The sequence below is a fragment of the Camelina sativa genome, chromosome 5, assembly GCF_030686135.1.
Source record: "Camelina sativa cultivar CO46 ecotype springtype chromosome 5, ASM3068613v1".
In the NCBI taxonomy this organism is placed as follows: domain Eukaryota; kingdom Viridiplantae; phylum Streptophyta; class Magnoliopsida; order Brassicales; family Brassicaceae; genus Camelina; species Camelina sativa.
This window is the reverse complement of record NC_141884.1, coordinates 19,517,596-19,532,165: the sequence shown is the minus strand read 5'-3', so window position 1 is coordinate 19,532,165 and position 14,570 is coordinate 19,517,596. Positions and strand designations below refer to the sequence as shown.

Sequence of the window (14,570 nt, the reverse complement as noted above, 5' to 3'; positions counted from 1 at the left end):
TTGAGATTAAACAAAATATAAGATTTGGCAAAAAAAATCACCTCAAACAAGCTTCAATGGTGGAGGCATGGGTTGTACGAATGGTTTATTGGAGAAGGGAGAGATGAATTGTGATAGGTTTATTTTTATTTTTTTTTGGGGGGGGGGGGGGGGGGGGCGGGGGGGCGGGGGAAGGGGGTTATTGGTTCATTTTATTTGGTTCATTTTATTGGTTCATTTTATTTGGTAAATTTGAAATTGAGTATTATTATAAAGGTACAAGGGTATGTTGAAATAAATGGGGATAGTGTAGAAATGATTTAGGTGCACAGTAGAATAACATCCATAAATTTAATCATTTTTATTCTTAAACTACTTAAGCTACCCTTAAAAAAACTAAGGACCATCTCCAACTATGGGAGACTCATTTTAGTTTCTTAAGATTACTATATTTAATGTTTTATTAATAAAAGAAAATGGACCAATAAGAAAGAGACAAAAGAGGAAGAGAGTTTCTTAGAGAATTTCCAAACTATCTAAACAAGATACGTTTTTTTTTCTTTTTCTTTCTTCAGTTCAACTTTTCTATTATTTTTTTAATTTTTTATATTTAGAAAATCCTCCAACATACTAGCATTGGAGGTGCTCTTATATACCGGAAGCTAACATATACTATATGAAAATCATGAGAAAATAAAACATTTGTAATAGAGAGAAAGCAAAAGGCAATAATTTCGAGTTGAAGTGTTATGACAATTATTTTAATCTACAAAAACGACACATAAAACTTGATAACTCGAGTTTTGAATTCGAATATGTATCTACATATGAAACCTCACATCTCACACCGTCCATACCTTACCGGACCGTACGTACCACACCATCCGTACAACATGTGAATGGGCCGTCCGTACAGTCTCATGTATAACCAGGCCCAGCTCGTGTATGAAGCCTCTCCAATTGTCACAAGTTCTCTAGAACCTTTCCAAGTAGCCGTTGGAAATGAGAAAGCAAGTGGGAGCCTAAGTCAAAGTCACATGTTGTGTTAAGAGAAGACATGTCGCTTTCATAGTCTTAATTGTCTATATAATCTTGTATAGGGTATTCTTTTTGTCACATGTGTCTATATTTAGTGTGTAACTAGGAACCAAATCAAGTAAGAAGTTGAATTCTTCTTCTACATTTTTCTTATTCTCTCTACACTCTCAAACACTCATACACTCGCTTACACTCTCTCTCTCTCTTGTTACACACACTCGACCTTCTTCTTGTTCTAAAACTTACATGGTATCAGAGCCTTGTTGTTCCATAGTCTAAATCTAATTTCCACCAAACACTTCCGCTCTATCTTCTTCTCTCATTTATGTTTCGATCTCAAAAGTCTTTTCTCTTTAACTGTTGGATAATAATATTACCCGGTGGACAATTAATAACAATTCACCATGGAAGGCACCAAGACCTTGATTGTTCTAGTTACTCTCAAGGGAGAGAATTACTTGCTATGGGCAAGAACAACAAAAACGGCACTATGTGGCCGAGGGCTTTGGGCTCACATCACTTCGAGTGAAGGGCCAAAGGAGGAGGCGGCTCAAGAAGGAAAATAAGCTGCTAAGAGGGGTGAAGACAAGTGGTTCCAAGAAGACCAAAGGGTTCTAGCCATCATTCAGAACTCTCTTGATGCTCCAATACTCGAGGCCTACTCTTAGCGAAACGGCCAAAGATCTATGGGACACATTACAAAATGTGTTCGACAACACCACCAACTTAAACCGAGTATTTGAGATCAAGAGTGCCATCAACAACCTCAGTCAAGAAGATATGGAGTTCACCAAACATTTTGGGAAATTTATGTCCCTGTGGGCAGAGCTTGAGATGCTTTGACCGGCCAGCCTCGACCCGGCCATCTTGAATGAGTGGCGAGAACAAGATAAGGTGTTCGGTATACTCTTGACTTTGAACCCCTCCTACAATGACCTCATAAAACACATCTTGAGGTCAGACAAGCTTCCAAGCCTAGATGATGTGTGTAGCCAGATCCAAAAGGAACATGGCTCTATTGGGTTGTTTGGAAGCAAAGGAGAGCTTGTAACCGCTAACAAGGTGGAGGTAGCGGCTGCGAACAAGGGGTACTATCGACATGAAGACAAGAACCCTCTGGTTTGTGACCATTGTAAGAAGCCTGGTCACTTCAAGAGCCGGTGTTGGATACTCCATCCACACCTTCAAGTTTACCGACCTATGACCACACTTCAAGAGCGCATCAAGCGACCGTGGAACCATCAACCGTTGAACCAAACCAGCGAACCTTCAAAGGAAATGGAACTGCACTAGCTGCCAATTCAGACCTGGTGAGGAAGTCTGACCTTGATACACTCATCAAAGCCCTCAAGGAAGCCTCCGGTAACTCTTATCTTGCTTTAAATCAAATTAAACCGCTTATAGTTGATTCCGGTGCATCACACTATATGATTAGTGACTCTAAGCTAATTAGTGAAATTAAAATGGCCATTGGAAACGTAATTATAGCTAATGGTGAGAAGGTGCCAGTTGAGGGAATCGGTAACTTAAAACTATTTGATAAGACAACTAAAGCGTTTTACATGCCTAGTTTTACCTCAAATTTATTATCGGTTAAGAAAGCTACTACCGACTTGAATTTTTATGCTATATTCGGTCCTAACAATGTGCATTTTCAGGATATTGAGACCAGTCAAGTACTTGGACAAGGCGTCTGTAGAGATGACTTATATGTACTTGAAGACTTAAATTTATCTTCTTCTAATGCCTCTTGTTTTAGTTCAATCTCTATTAAATCAAACAATGCTATTTGGCATGCTTGATTAGGACATCCTCATTATCGTGCTTTAGAACTTATATTTCCAAGTATTTCTTTTAACAACAATGAACGTGAGGCTTGTATTCTTGGTAAACATTGCAAAACAGTTTTTTCTAAGTCCTTAACTATTTATGAAAATTCTTTTGACTTGGTTCATTCGGATGTTTGGACATCCCCATGTTTGTCTAGAGAAAACCAAAAGTATTTTGTCACATTTATTGATGAAAAATCTAAATATACTTGGTTAACTCTTTTACCTACTAAGGATAGGGCCCTTGAAGCATTCATTAGTTTTCAAAATTATGTGACTAACCATTATAATGCTAAGATTAAAATCTTAAGGTTGGATAATGGTGGCGAGTACACGAGTCATGCCTTCAAACAACACTTGACCGATCACGGCATCATTCACCAAACCAGCTGTCCGTATACCCCACAACAAAATGGTGTGGCTGAACGAAAGAATAGACATCTCATGGAAGTAGCACGGTCCATGATGTTTCATACCAACGTTCCAAGGCGTTTTTGGGGAGATGCGGTCCTTGTAGCATGCTATCTCATTAATCGCATCCCTACCAAGATTTTACACGATGTCTCTCCATTTGAGGTACTAAACAAAGAAAAACCGACCTTTGATCACTTAGGTGTGTTCGTTGTACTTGTTTTGTCTTGAGACCAGGTGAACTACGAGACAAACTTGAGGCTAAAAGCACCAAAGAAATGTTCATTGGGTACTCTACCACACAAAAAGGCTACAAGTGTTATGATCATGAGGCCAGACGGGTCCTAATCTCTCGTGATGTGAAGTTTGTTGAATCTCAAGGGTACTACAGCAAGAAAAATTGGGAAGACCTTCGCGACCTATCTACCTCCTCTTTCGATCGTACAAAGAACCTCCGTATCATCCTTGAGCGGCTAGTGGTAGAAAACGATCGGGACAAAGACAATCCAGCCGGGCCAAACTCACCAGGAGACTCTGTTCCACTTGTTGACCTCGACCCCAATGGTTCAACGGCAGTCCCGACTCAGTCAATCTCCGGTGACCCGTCCGAGTCCTATGAAGAGCAACCCCAAGCTCTCGAGGAGGCGAGTCAACCTGATGAGCCACTTACACACGACGATGATGATAATGAAGCACATGATCCTAGGGAGGTTATCCCCTTACGACGAAGTCAGCGACTACAACATGTTCCCCGTGTGTACTACAACAATGTTGCAGTTGCCCATCCGATTCAAGCTGTATGTACTCTTGCTCATTTTCTTCTGGACCACCAAACCTTTCTCGGTGAAATAGACAAACATTGGATTCCACAAACCTATGATGAAGCCAAAGAACATAAAGTGTGGCGTGATGCAGTCAGCAATGAAAAGACGGCCATGGAACGCAACCACACATGGAATGAGGCAGATTTACCAAAGGGCAAGAAGGCAGTCACATCACGATGGATCTTCACTATCAAATACAAAAGTAATGGGGAGATTGAGCATTATAAGGCTAGACTTGTGGCTTGAGGATTTACACAAACATATGGGGAGGACTATCGAGATACGTTTGCTCCGGTGGCCAAACTACACACGGTTCGAGTTGTTCTCTCGTTGGCCACTAACTTGGACTGGGAACTATGGCAAATGGACGTGAAGAATGCGTTCTTACAAGGCGAGCTTGAAGATGAAGTCTACATGAGGCCTCCACCCGGTTTAGAAGACACCATCGGGCCGAGAAAAGTGTTTAAGCTTAACAAGGCCATCTATGGTTTAAAACAGTCACAAAGGGCATGGTATCACAAACTAAGCACTACCTTGCTTGGGAGAGGCTTTCGTAAATCAGAAGCTGATCATACTCTTTTCACACTACCAAGCGACAACTGTATTGTAGTCATTCTAGTATATGTTGATGACATCATCATATCTGGAAATGACAAGGTAGGCATTCAAGATACTAAAGACTTCCTTAAATCAGTTTTTGACATTAAGGATCTTGGAGAGCTTGAGTATTTTCTTGGGATAGAGGTATATTGGTCTAATGAAGGGTTATTCTTATCACAAAGAAAATATGCTCTTGATCTCTTAAGTGAAGAAGGAAAACTTGGATCAAAGGCTGTGACAACTCCACTTGAGTAGAACTATAAGGCAGGAGGAAAGGGAGAGCTTGAGGCAGCTCCATTCGAAGATGTCACACGATAAAGGCGGCTAGTGGGTAAGCTTATATATCTTACCATTACTCGACCTGACATTTGTTTTGCTGTGAACCAGGCTAGCCAACACATGCAAAACCCTACTATACATCATTGGAATATGGTGAACCGGATCCTAAAGTACATCAAGGGTGCACCGGGGCAAGATATTTGGATGGGACGCAACAAAAACACGAAACTAGTGGGATATTGTGATGCTGACTATGTCGGCGACCGTGAAGACCGTCGATCCACCACCGGATACTGCACGTTCTTAGGAGGCAACCTGGTCACATGGAAAAGCAAGAAACAAAAGGTCGTCTCACTATCAAGCACAGATGCCGAGTATAGGGCCATGAGGAAGCTGACTACCGAACTGATGTGGCTTAAAGCTTTATTAAAGGATCTTAGAGTTGAGTCACCAAAACCCATCACAATGCACTGTGACAATGAGGCGGCCATTAACATAGATACTAACTCCGTGTTTCACGAAAGAACAAAACACATCGAGGTTGATTGCCACAAAGTCCGAGAACAAATTCAACTTGGTGTAACTCTCCCATGTCACACCAACAGGTCCGAACAGCTCGCTGACATTCTCACCAAGGTGGCCAGTCCACAAGTATGTGAGTATATTCATCCTAAACTTGGCCTTAAAGACCTTACTAGGCCATGAGTCTCCTTTCATGGCACCTACACTATTTTTCCCTTAAAGACCTTAAAGCTTTATTAAAGGATCTTGGAGTTGAGTCACCAAAACCCATCACAATGCACTGTGACAATGAGGCGGCCATTCACATAGCCACTAACTCCGTGTTTCACAAAAGAACAAAACACATCGAGGTTGATTGCCACAAAGTCCGAGAACAAATTCAACTTGGTGTAAATCTCCCATGTCACACTAACAGCTCCGAACAGCTCGCTGACATTCTCACCAAGGAGGCCAGTCCACAAGTATGTGAGTATATTCATCCTAAACTTGGCCTTAAAGACCTTACTCGGCCATGAGTCTCCTTTCATGGCACCTACACTCTTATTCCCTTAAGTATAGTTTTCCCAAGTGGTTTTCTGTACTAAGGTTTTTAATGAGGTAGGTGCTTGTGAAAATCCAAGCTTGATTGATTGAGTGTCAATTAAGCTTGAGGGGGAGTATGAAACCTCACATCGCACACCGTCCGTACAACATGTGAATGGGCCGTCCGTACAGTCTCATGTATAACCAGGCCCAGCTCGTGTACGAAGCCTCTCCAACGGTCACAAGTTCTCTAGAACTTTCCCAAGTAGCCATTGGAAATGAGAAAGCAAGTGGGAGGCTAAGTCAAAGTCACATGTTGTGTTAAGAGAAGACAAGTCACTTTCATAGTCTTAATTTTCTATAGAATCTTGTATAGGATATTCCTTGTGTCACATGTGTCTATATTTAGTTTGTAACTAGGAACCAAATCAAGTAAGAAGTTGAATTCTTCTTCTACACTTTTCTTATTCTCTCTACACTCTCAAACACTCATACACTCGCTTACACACTCTCTCTCTCTCATTACACACAATCGACCTTCTTCTTGTTCTAAAACTTACACTACATGTATGTGATTTTGATGTATTTGTGGTATTGTTGGTTTAAATCTATTGTACCCAAAAGATTACAACGCTAGACTTCAGTGATCCAAACAGTAACGCCCCAACCGCTACCTCTTAATAGTCTCCATGTCCACTCTTACCCATATCCGACGGCCAGTTTGCTACATCCGGAAGGCATTAAAGACTTGTTATCGTCCCTACATATCACCAAATGGTTTTTCTTTGTGTTTTGTCTTCACTCACACAGTTCTGACAATCACTTCCTGGAAGGTCACCCATCTTGAAACTACTCCAGCTCAACCACGCTTAACTCTAGAATTCTCTCAGGACCCTTGACCAAAAAAATAAGTGCACTTTGGTGACATAGGTAGTCAAATCAATTCTTTTAAAATTCGAAGCATGTTCCTGAAACTGGAGTGTCACAAGAAAGAGAAGTTCTTTTGATTCTTGTGAGTTCCTGGAGGTTCACTTGTTACCGTCAATACAAATTACCATATGATCTCTCTCTGTGTTTTGTCTTCACTTCATTAATTTCATATTACTGGTTGTGTTAGAGATGTGATGGGAGTGCCAAGGCATAATATCCTCTTTTTTTATAAAAACAATTTCCTTTAGAGAAAAGGATCTAAAATAATTAAAATCTTTGTAGAAAATAATCTAAATTTTGAATTTATGTCTAAAACTTGAATTTTTTTTTAAAACAAATGGGCACAAGGTCCTGATATTAAGCGTGTAGTTACTTCAAATATAGTGTAGTTACTAAAAATTTAGTTTCCACACAAATGTTGGTTTGTATTTTGGGAGATTTACTCAGATACCATACATTTTAGGTGATATTACTAGAACCAAAAAAAAAAAAATGCGTGCTCTTGTTTTATGTTACAAGAAAAAACGTAATTACAAAAATGTCATTGCCACGTCAGAAATCGCTGAAGTGTATTAAATAACTCAGCCGTATCGCGTTACAGAGGTAATGACGGCTGAGTTACAGTATGTTGCGGCTGATTTATGGAAAAATATTTGAGTTAGAGCGGGCGGTTGACTTAGAGCATAACTCAGCCAATCGTTACGGCTAAATTAATGAAATCTGGCTGAGCTATGCTATAACACAGCCGTCCTTACGGCTGAGTTTTCACCCGATGGTTGAGTTGTCGAAATTTTGGCTGAGTTATCACTATGACACGGCTAAATTAATTTTTTCCGGCTCGCTGAATTATGAACAACGGCTGACTTATGAGATGTCGTTACGGCTGAGTTATGGTTAATCACTATAACTCAGCCGTTATAAGCTGACTTAACAGACAACTCAGCCATTTTACGGCTGACTTAGTAACAAAAGATTAATTACTAGAATATCATTCAGTTACGGCTGACTTATTAAACGATACGGCTGAGTTACAAATTTTCAGTTGAGTTATGACATTAAGCAGCTGAATTTGGCAGCCATTTTTTTGCTTTTTAATTACTGTAATAGTATTCATGTTGCGGCTGAGTTATAATCTTGTTTTATGGCTGATTTAATTAGGCTGATTTACATGTTCGTTTGGTGGCTGACTTGCCACTTTAGATGCATCATCCATGTCATCATCTTCTCTGGAAATACGAAACCTCGTTTTTTCGACTTCCATCTTCTTCACCTGGTTCAAAAGTGAAGTTCTTTACCATCTTCTTCACCTTGTTCTTTACCTTGTTCTTCACTTCTTAATTTTCCTCATTCTTATTAATTTTTCTCATTCTTCTTCACTTTCTTTCATGGATCCAGTTCCGGTAATTGTTGTTTTTGGTAATTGGGTAAAGAAACACAACTATGTATTTAACACCGATGATAGAGGGTGTAGAGTTGTGCAAATAGATGCAGAAACAACGCAGGACAAGCTTGTGAAGGTTGTTCTCGATGATTACGTATTGAACGCAAGGAAGGATGAAACGGCTAATAAGTCAGCCACGAAACATTATGACTCAGCTGTCATATGAATCTAAGAGACATTTCGTTTTCCCTTAAGTATTAGAACTCAGCCGTCAAGTAATAAAATTCAGCTGTTTACTTTTATTTTTTGTTATAAGTCAGCCACAAAACATTTTAACTCAGCCGTCATATGAATCTATGAGACCTTTCGGTTTCCTTTAAGTATTATAACTCAATCATGAATTAATATAAATCGGACGTTCACTTTCAGCTTATTTATTGTTATAGGTCAGCCACCAAACATTATAACTCAGTCGTCATATGAATCTACGAGACCTTTCATTTTTCCTTAAGTATTATAACTCAGCCGTGAAATAATATAAATCAGACGTTCACTGTCAATTATAACGTGGAATCATTTGCTGATGTGTATTTTTTAATATTTTCGAAATTAACTCAGGGTGTTAATTGTAATTACACCCAGTACACTAAATATCTGAGCAATTTTTAGAAAATGTATACCTATAAAAAATAAATTAACTTTTGGATAATATCTGAGTAATTATTTTTGTACTTTTAGTGTAAATATGTTTGGTAAGATTTTTAGTTTTATCTTTATTGTTTTAATGCATCGACCAATAAACAATTGTACAATATACTGATAAGAGATAAAACTAAAACTATAATTATTTTTTTAATTAGTGTGTTAAATCTTTAAATTGTATTTAATATGAAACCAGAGGGAATATAAGTATGGACTGATCCACATTTCATACTGGTAAAACGACATTGCCACACAGTTTTTAATAGTCACATGCTCTTAGCCTCTTACCTGAGTAAAACGCCATTGCCACACAGTTTTAAGTTTTAACTGTCACATGCTCTTACCTACAGGTAGGTCTGGGCATTCGGGTATCCGTTCGGGTTTGGGTTCGGATCTTTGGATGTTCGGATGTTTGGATGTATACATATAAAATCTGATCGAGTATTTTATAGAATCGGGTCAGATTCGGGTATTTTCAGATTTACCCGAAATCCGAACTTGGCGTTGGATATCCGAAATGGTTCGGGTATTTTCATCCGAAGTTGGTAAAAATACCCGAAATTAACTGAAATTAATCGAAATTAAGTAAAAACCCCGAAATCAAAAGTCTTATATGAATTGAAATACTGAACTGAGAGTTAAAGTTTTAAAGAGATAAAAAAGTAAAACCTAAAGTAAGTTTAAAGTCTTAAAGAGATGAGTAAGTAGAGAAGTAAAAAAACAATCATATCATCTCATCTTCTTCATCCAGACATCCATCCCAAGTGCTGACTTACTTCTTCTTCATCCAAACATTCGAACCCCTCTTCTTCTTTAACCACTTAAAGAGTTAGAGTTTCAAACTCTGAAAAGAAAATGACAAACAAAAAAAGTATTAGAGATTGTATCTTAGTAATCAAGATCAAACAGATAGACAAAAAAAAAAAACAATACCTCTTTCAAGCTCATCTTCAAACTCAACTTCTGCAAGAATCTGTGCATTTGTAAGAACCTTTTCTTCAAAATGAATATCTTGTTTTAACCACTGTTCAGTACACATCAAAACCTCCACCATGTAATGTGTAAGACAGCTTCTATATGGTTCTATTATCCTTCCACTAGTGCTAAAAGCACTTTCAGAAGCAACAGAAGACACCTGCATAGCAAATAAATCTCTAGCCATCTTAGATAAAATGGGATACCTTGCACTGTTGACTTTCCACCAAGAGAGAATATCATACTCAATGCCCATAATCAATTCAGGATTCTCAACTTCTTCTCTCAAATAAGTTTCCAATTCATTAGTATCTCTAACTCCTATCTTTCTAAGCAATGTATCATACTTCTGCTGCATTGGGTTATAACCATCGAATTCATCTTCCATTGAGTCAAATAACCCATCTGTTTCCCTCACTTCAGTAGCATGAGATGATGATTGAGACTGACTGGATGCTTGAGATGTTGAATCAGCATATCTTTCACTATACTCTGCATACATCGCACGCATGACAATCAAAGTCGAATCAGTCAACCCCTTAGCAGTTGTACTATTTTCTCCATACAGCTCCGCAAAACACAAATTTGCAAACTCCATCTTCTTTCTCGGATCAAAAACACTAGCAATTACCAACATACTGTTTATGTTCTTGATGCCATCCCAGTATTTGTCAAATTTCTTATACATCTTCTCGGCATTAACCTTCACGTCAGCATCGCTATTAAGACAGAGTAACTGAAGCTTCATTGCAATGTTTACTATCTAACCATAGCACTTATGTGAATTCAAAGTAGTGGAGGCAGAAACTACCAATGTAGCCTGATAGAAAACATTAAGAAACTTCACAAACCTTTCTATTTTACGCCAATCATTCGTCAAAGGAGGTCCTATCCTTTTTTCTCCATTATCATACTCTAAGAAATAATCATTGTAGAGCTTATCTTCGAACTCCATCCTATCAAACGCTCCTCTGAACTTAATTGCTCTTGTCAACATCAAATATATCGAATTTCATCTAGTGGTTACATCTAGAGGCAAACTACCCTTCGTGAATCTACTAGTTTTCACTCACAGCTCAAATGCCTTTCTCCTATTTGGTCCTGATCTGACATAAGATATGGCATTGCGGACTGAACTAACACTAGCATCCTTAACTATCAAGTTTATAATATGCCCAGCACATCTCATATGCATGTAATCTCCATTCAACACTAGAGAATCTGTCCTAATTTGAGAGAAGGCAGACTGAAACTCATCCAGAGCATTGCTATTAGCAGTTGCATTATCCACAGTCACAGTAAACACCTTCTCTATCCCCCAGTCAGCAAGACATTGTAGAAGAGTGCTAGCAATTATCTTACCTTTGTGATCTGACACATACTTGAATCCAATTATTAACTTCTTCAATCGCCAATGTTTATCAATGTAGTGTGCTGTTATAACCATATAACTTGAACCTGTTGATAGAAAAAAAAAAGAAAAAAGAATGAGCTCATATTAGAGAAGAGAACATGATCGAGAATAAGAATGATCATAATATACTTGAAAAAAATATACCTGTTACCAAGGATACCCAAATATCAGTTGTGAGTGACACTCTTTGCTTACTCTCAATAAACCATTGTCTAAGTGTGGCCTTCCTCTCATGATACATTTTCACTATGTCTCTTGTTGATGTCCTTCTTGAGTGAGGCTTATACAAGTTTACCTAAACAGATTATACAAGATAAATTTTGATTAGTAAAAACATATATAATAAAGAAGTTGCTAAGAGAATGTTAATCATGTTACGAGAAGACTAACCTTGTTGCAAAAGAATCTTAATGCCATGGATTCTACAAACGACAATGGTAGCTCTGCTATCACCACCATTTGGTTAAGTGCTTCTCTGAAAACATGCTCAGGCACTCTTGCACTTTGTATGTTTCCTTCTTGATTAATAACTTGCTGTCCTTGTGTAGCATCTTGAGCTTCTTCCCACGCCTTGAATGCCTTACATATATTGTTATGATTCCACAAGTTTTTTGTCCCTGACTTTGTAGCACATCCTAACTCCTTCCCACAATAGTTGCAGGTACATCTGTCTCGGCTTTCAGGTACTCTTGTGAAGTGGCACCATACACCGGATCTTGGCGTAAGTATCCTTGGAGTCTTATTTTGCTCAGCAGCAGTTCCTCCACCACCTGATTGACCATGAGTTTGTTTTCTTTTACCCCTTAAATTAGATTCTGGTGTCAGATACTCTTCTTCCTCTTCATGTTCATATCTCTCTCTGTCTCTGTTATCATGAGTTGGAGATGATGAATCCATCTGTAAATAAAAAAATACTATAAGTTGGAGATGATGAATCCTATAAACTGAATCAATGATAAGTCGAAAAGTTAATAAGGAACAGAGATATCAAAACCAATGAACATCATCAACGATCAACGAACATCATCAACAATCATCAATGAACAGAGATATCAGACAAGCAAGAACATCATCAACGAATATCATCAACAATCATCATCAAAACTCAGCAAAAACAGAGATATCGAAACCAATGAACAGAGATATCAGACAAGAACATCATCAAAACTCAGCAAAAATAGAGATATCGAAAATAAAACCAACATACAAACATAAAAACACTCAAACATCTGCAATTGATTTCGTCTCACTCATGCTCTGTCTAATACTCTTAAGTGTGTATCCGTTCAGGTCGAAGTTTCAAGAGGACAACTAAAAAGAGAATAAGATGTACATGTGATGGCCTCCGTGAAGTCGCAGAGGGAGGAGCCAAGCAGGTCGAAGTTTCTAGATTTTCCAGGTTGAACAATTGAGGATTTTACACCTTTATCTCGATTTTGTCTTGATTTTGAAAACAAGAAGCCGAACAGGCTATCATAGGTTAGTTCAATAATAAAATTAGGGATTGTATATTGTATAGATAGATGTATATTGTATAGATAGGTTAGATTGGTTCAGGTATCCGAGCCTTGTGAGAACTAAACCCGATCGGGTATTAAACACCATCCGTATCCGAACCAAACTGCCTACTTCGGGTCGGATTCAAGTTTGGGTTTTGGATCCGGTTAATTTGCCCAGCCTACTTGCAGGTGCTCTAAAACCGTATATGCATGGCTCCAACCAAAAAGTTACAAAAAAATATATAGATGAAAAAGTATATTACTTTATTTACAAAATTCCGAATTGTCTGTTTTATTTATTTAGCACGTTATTTACAGACAGAATTTTTCGAATCTTAATAACCAAAGAGCTATTAAGAAGTACATGCATGCCGTACATGAGAAACATTACGATACTTATTATCGAATGTGTTACTTTATCACATGTGTTTGAAACCAGATTCTGTTTGACGTAGAATAATAGATCGTAAATTTAAAATAGGAAAATAGGAAACCTCATGGTCATGTTGTCAACTGTCATCCTATATAAAACGAGTTAATTATAACATTATCATAATCTATTGTGTAATTTACGCGAAAATTTACTGGTCAAACGAGTTGACAAAGTCTATTGTCACAATATCACCTTAAGCTCTATATGAAAACGTTCTTTTTAAAAGCGACGATTTAAGTCTAAAACGACAAAACAGAAATAGAATCTTCTGTGAAAAGAACAAAACCAAATTATAGACGCAAGAGAAAAAGTCAAGTTTTATCCTAATTAGTAAAAGTTCAATCAGAGCAAGGAAGCTTAAACTTTTGAAAGTCGCTTGCGAAATATTCAACGAGCGGGTCAAGTTATAAACGATTTACTACACACAGACGCGGTTACTCAAAATCGTATAAATAGAGGCGTAGCATAACGTTTGAAGTGTAAGATTTTTTAAATACAAAATGGAAGTCCAAAGGCGTAACATAATGTTTCTTCTATTCCTCCTATCCCTCCTCATTCATACGCAAATCCAAACCGTTGGTTCAACTGATCAAGCCTCTCTCGCATCTATTGATCTAAAACGTCATGATCACTTTACTGTAGAAACGATGTCGTTTCCTACTGATTTTGTGCGAAGACAGCTAGCCGGTGGAGGTGGTAGCAGCGGCGGTGGTGGTGGCACTCGAGGTGGTTCTTCAGGTGGAGGCAGTAGTGGTGGAGGAAGTCGCGGAAGTGGAAGCAGTGGAGCAAGTGGAGGAGGAAGCTCAAACCGTGGTGGCGGTGGTGGATCCGGAGGAAATAAGGGTGGCAAAGGTGGAGGGGGTGGCGGAGGCCGTGGCGGTCGCGGTAATGGTGATGTAGAGGATGGTGATAGTGGAGGCGGTAGCGGAAATAGTAGAGGTGGAGGACAACAAGTTCCCGTAGTTCCAGGTGGCACATTTCCAAGCGATGGTGTCCGACTTCAATATTCTTTAGTATTGTTCATCTTCACGGCGTGTTTAATTAGTTATCATTTATTAGACTCAAAATTTTACATTTTTTTCTTTAGTTGAAATCTCTTGTTTAATATAATAATTGTGTTAGGTTACGTACTTGTACAATGTACATCTGTTGATCGGTTTTTTTTTTGTTAAAGCATTGTTGATCGGTTTTTGTTAAGCTAAGTACTTTAGTAAACTGATAATAATGAAATG

General features: G+C 38.4%; 1 pseudogene; it reads right to left on the bottom strand.

Annotated features, from left to right (window-relative positions):
- Positions 1 to 13,966: 13,966 nt before the first annotated feature.
- On the bottom strand, positions 13,967 to 14,362 carry LOC147944045 (uncharacterized; annotated as a pseudogene).
- Between the last annotated feature and the right edge of the window lie 208 nt (positions 14,363 to 14,570).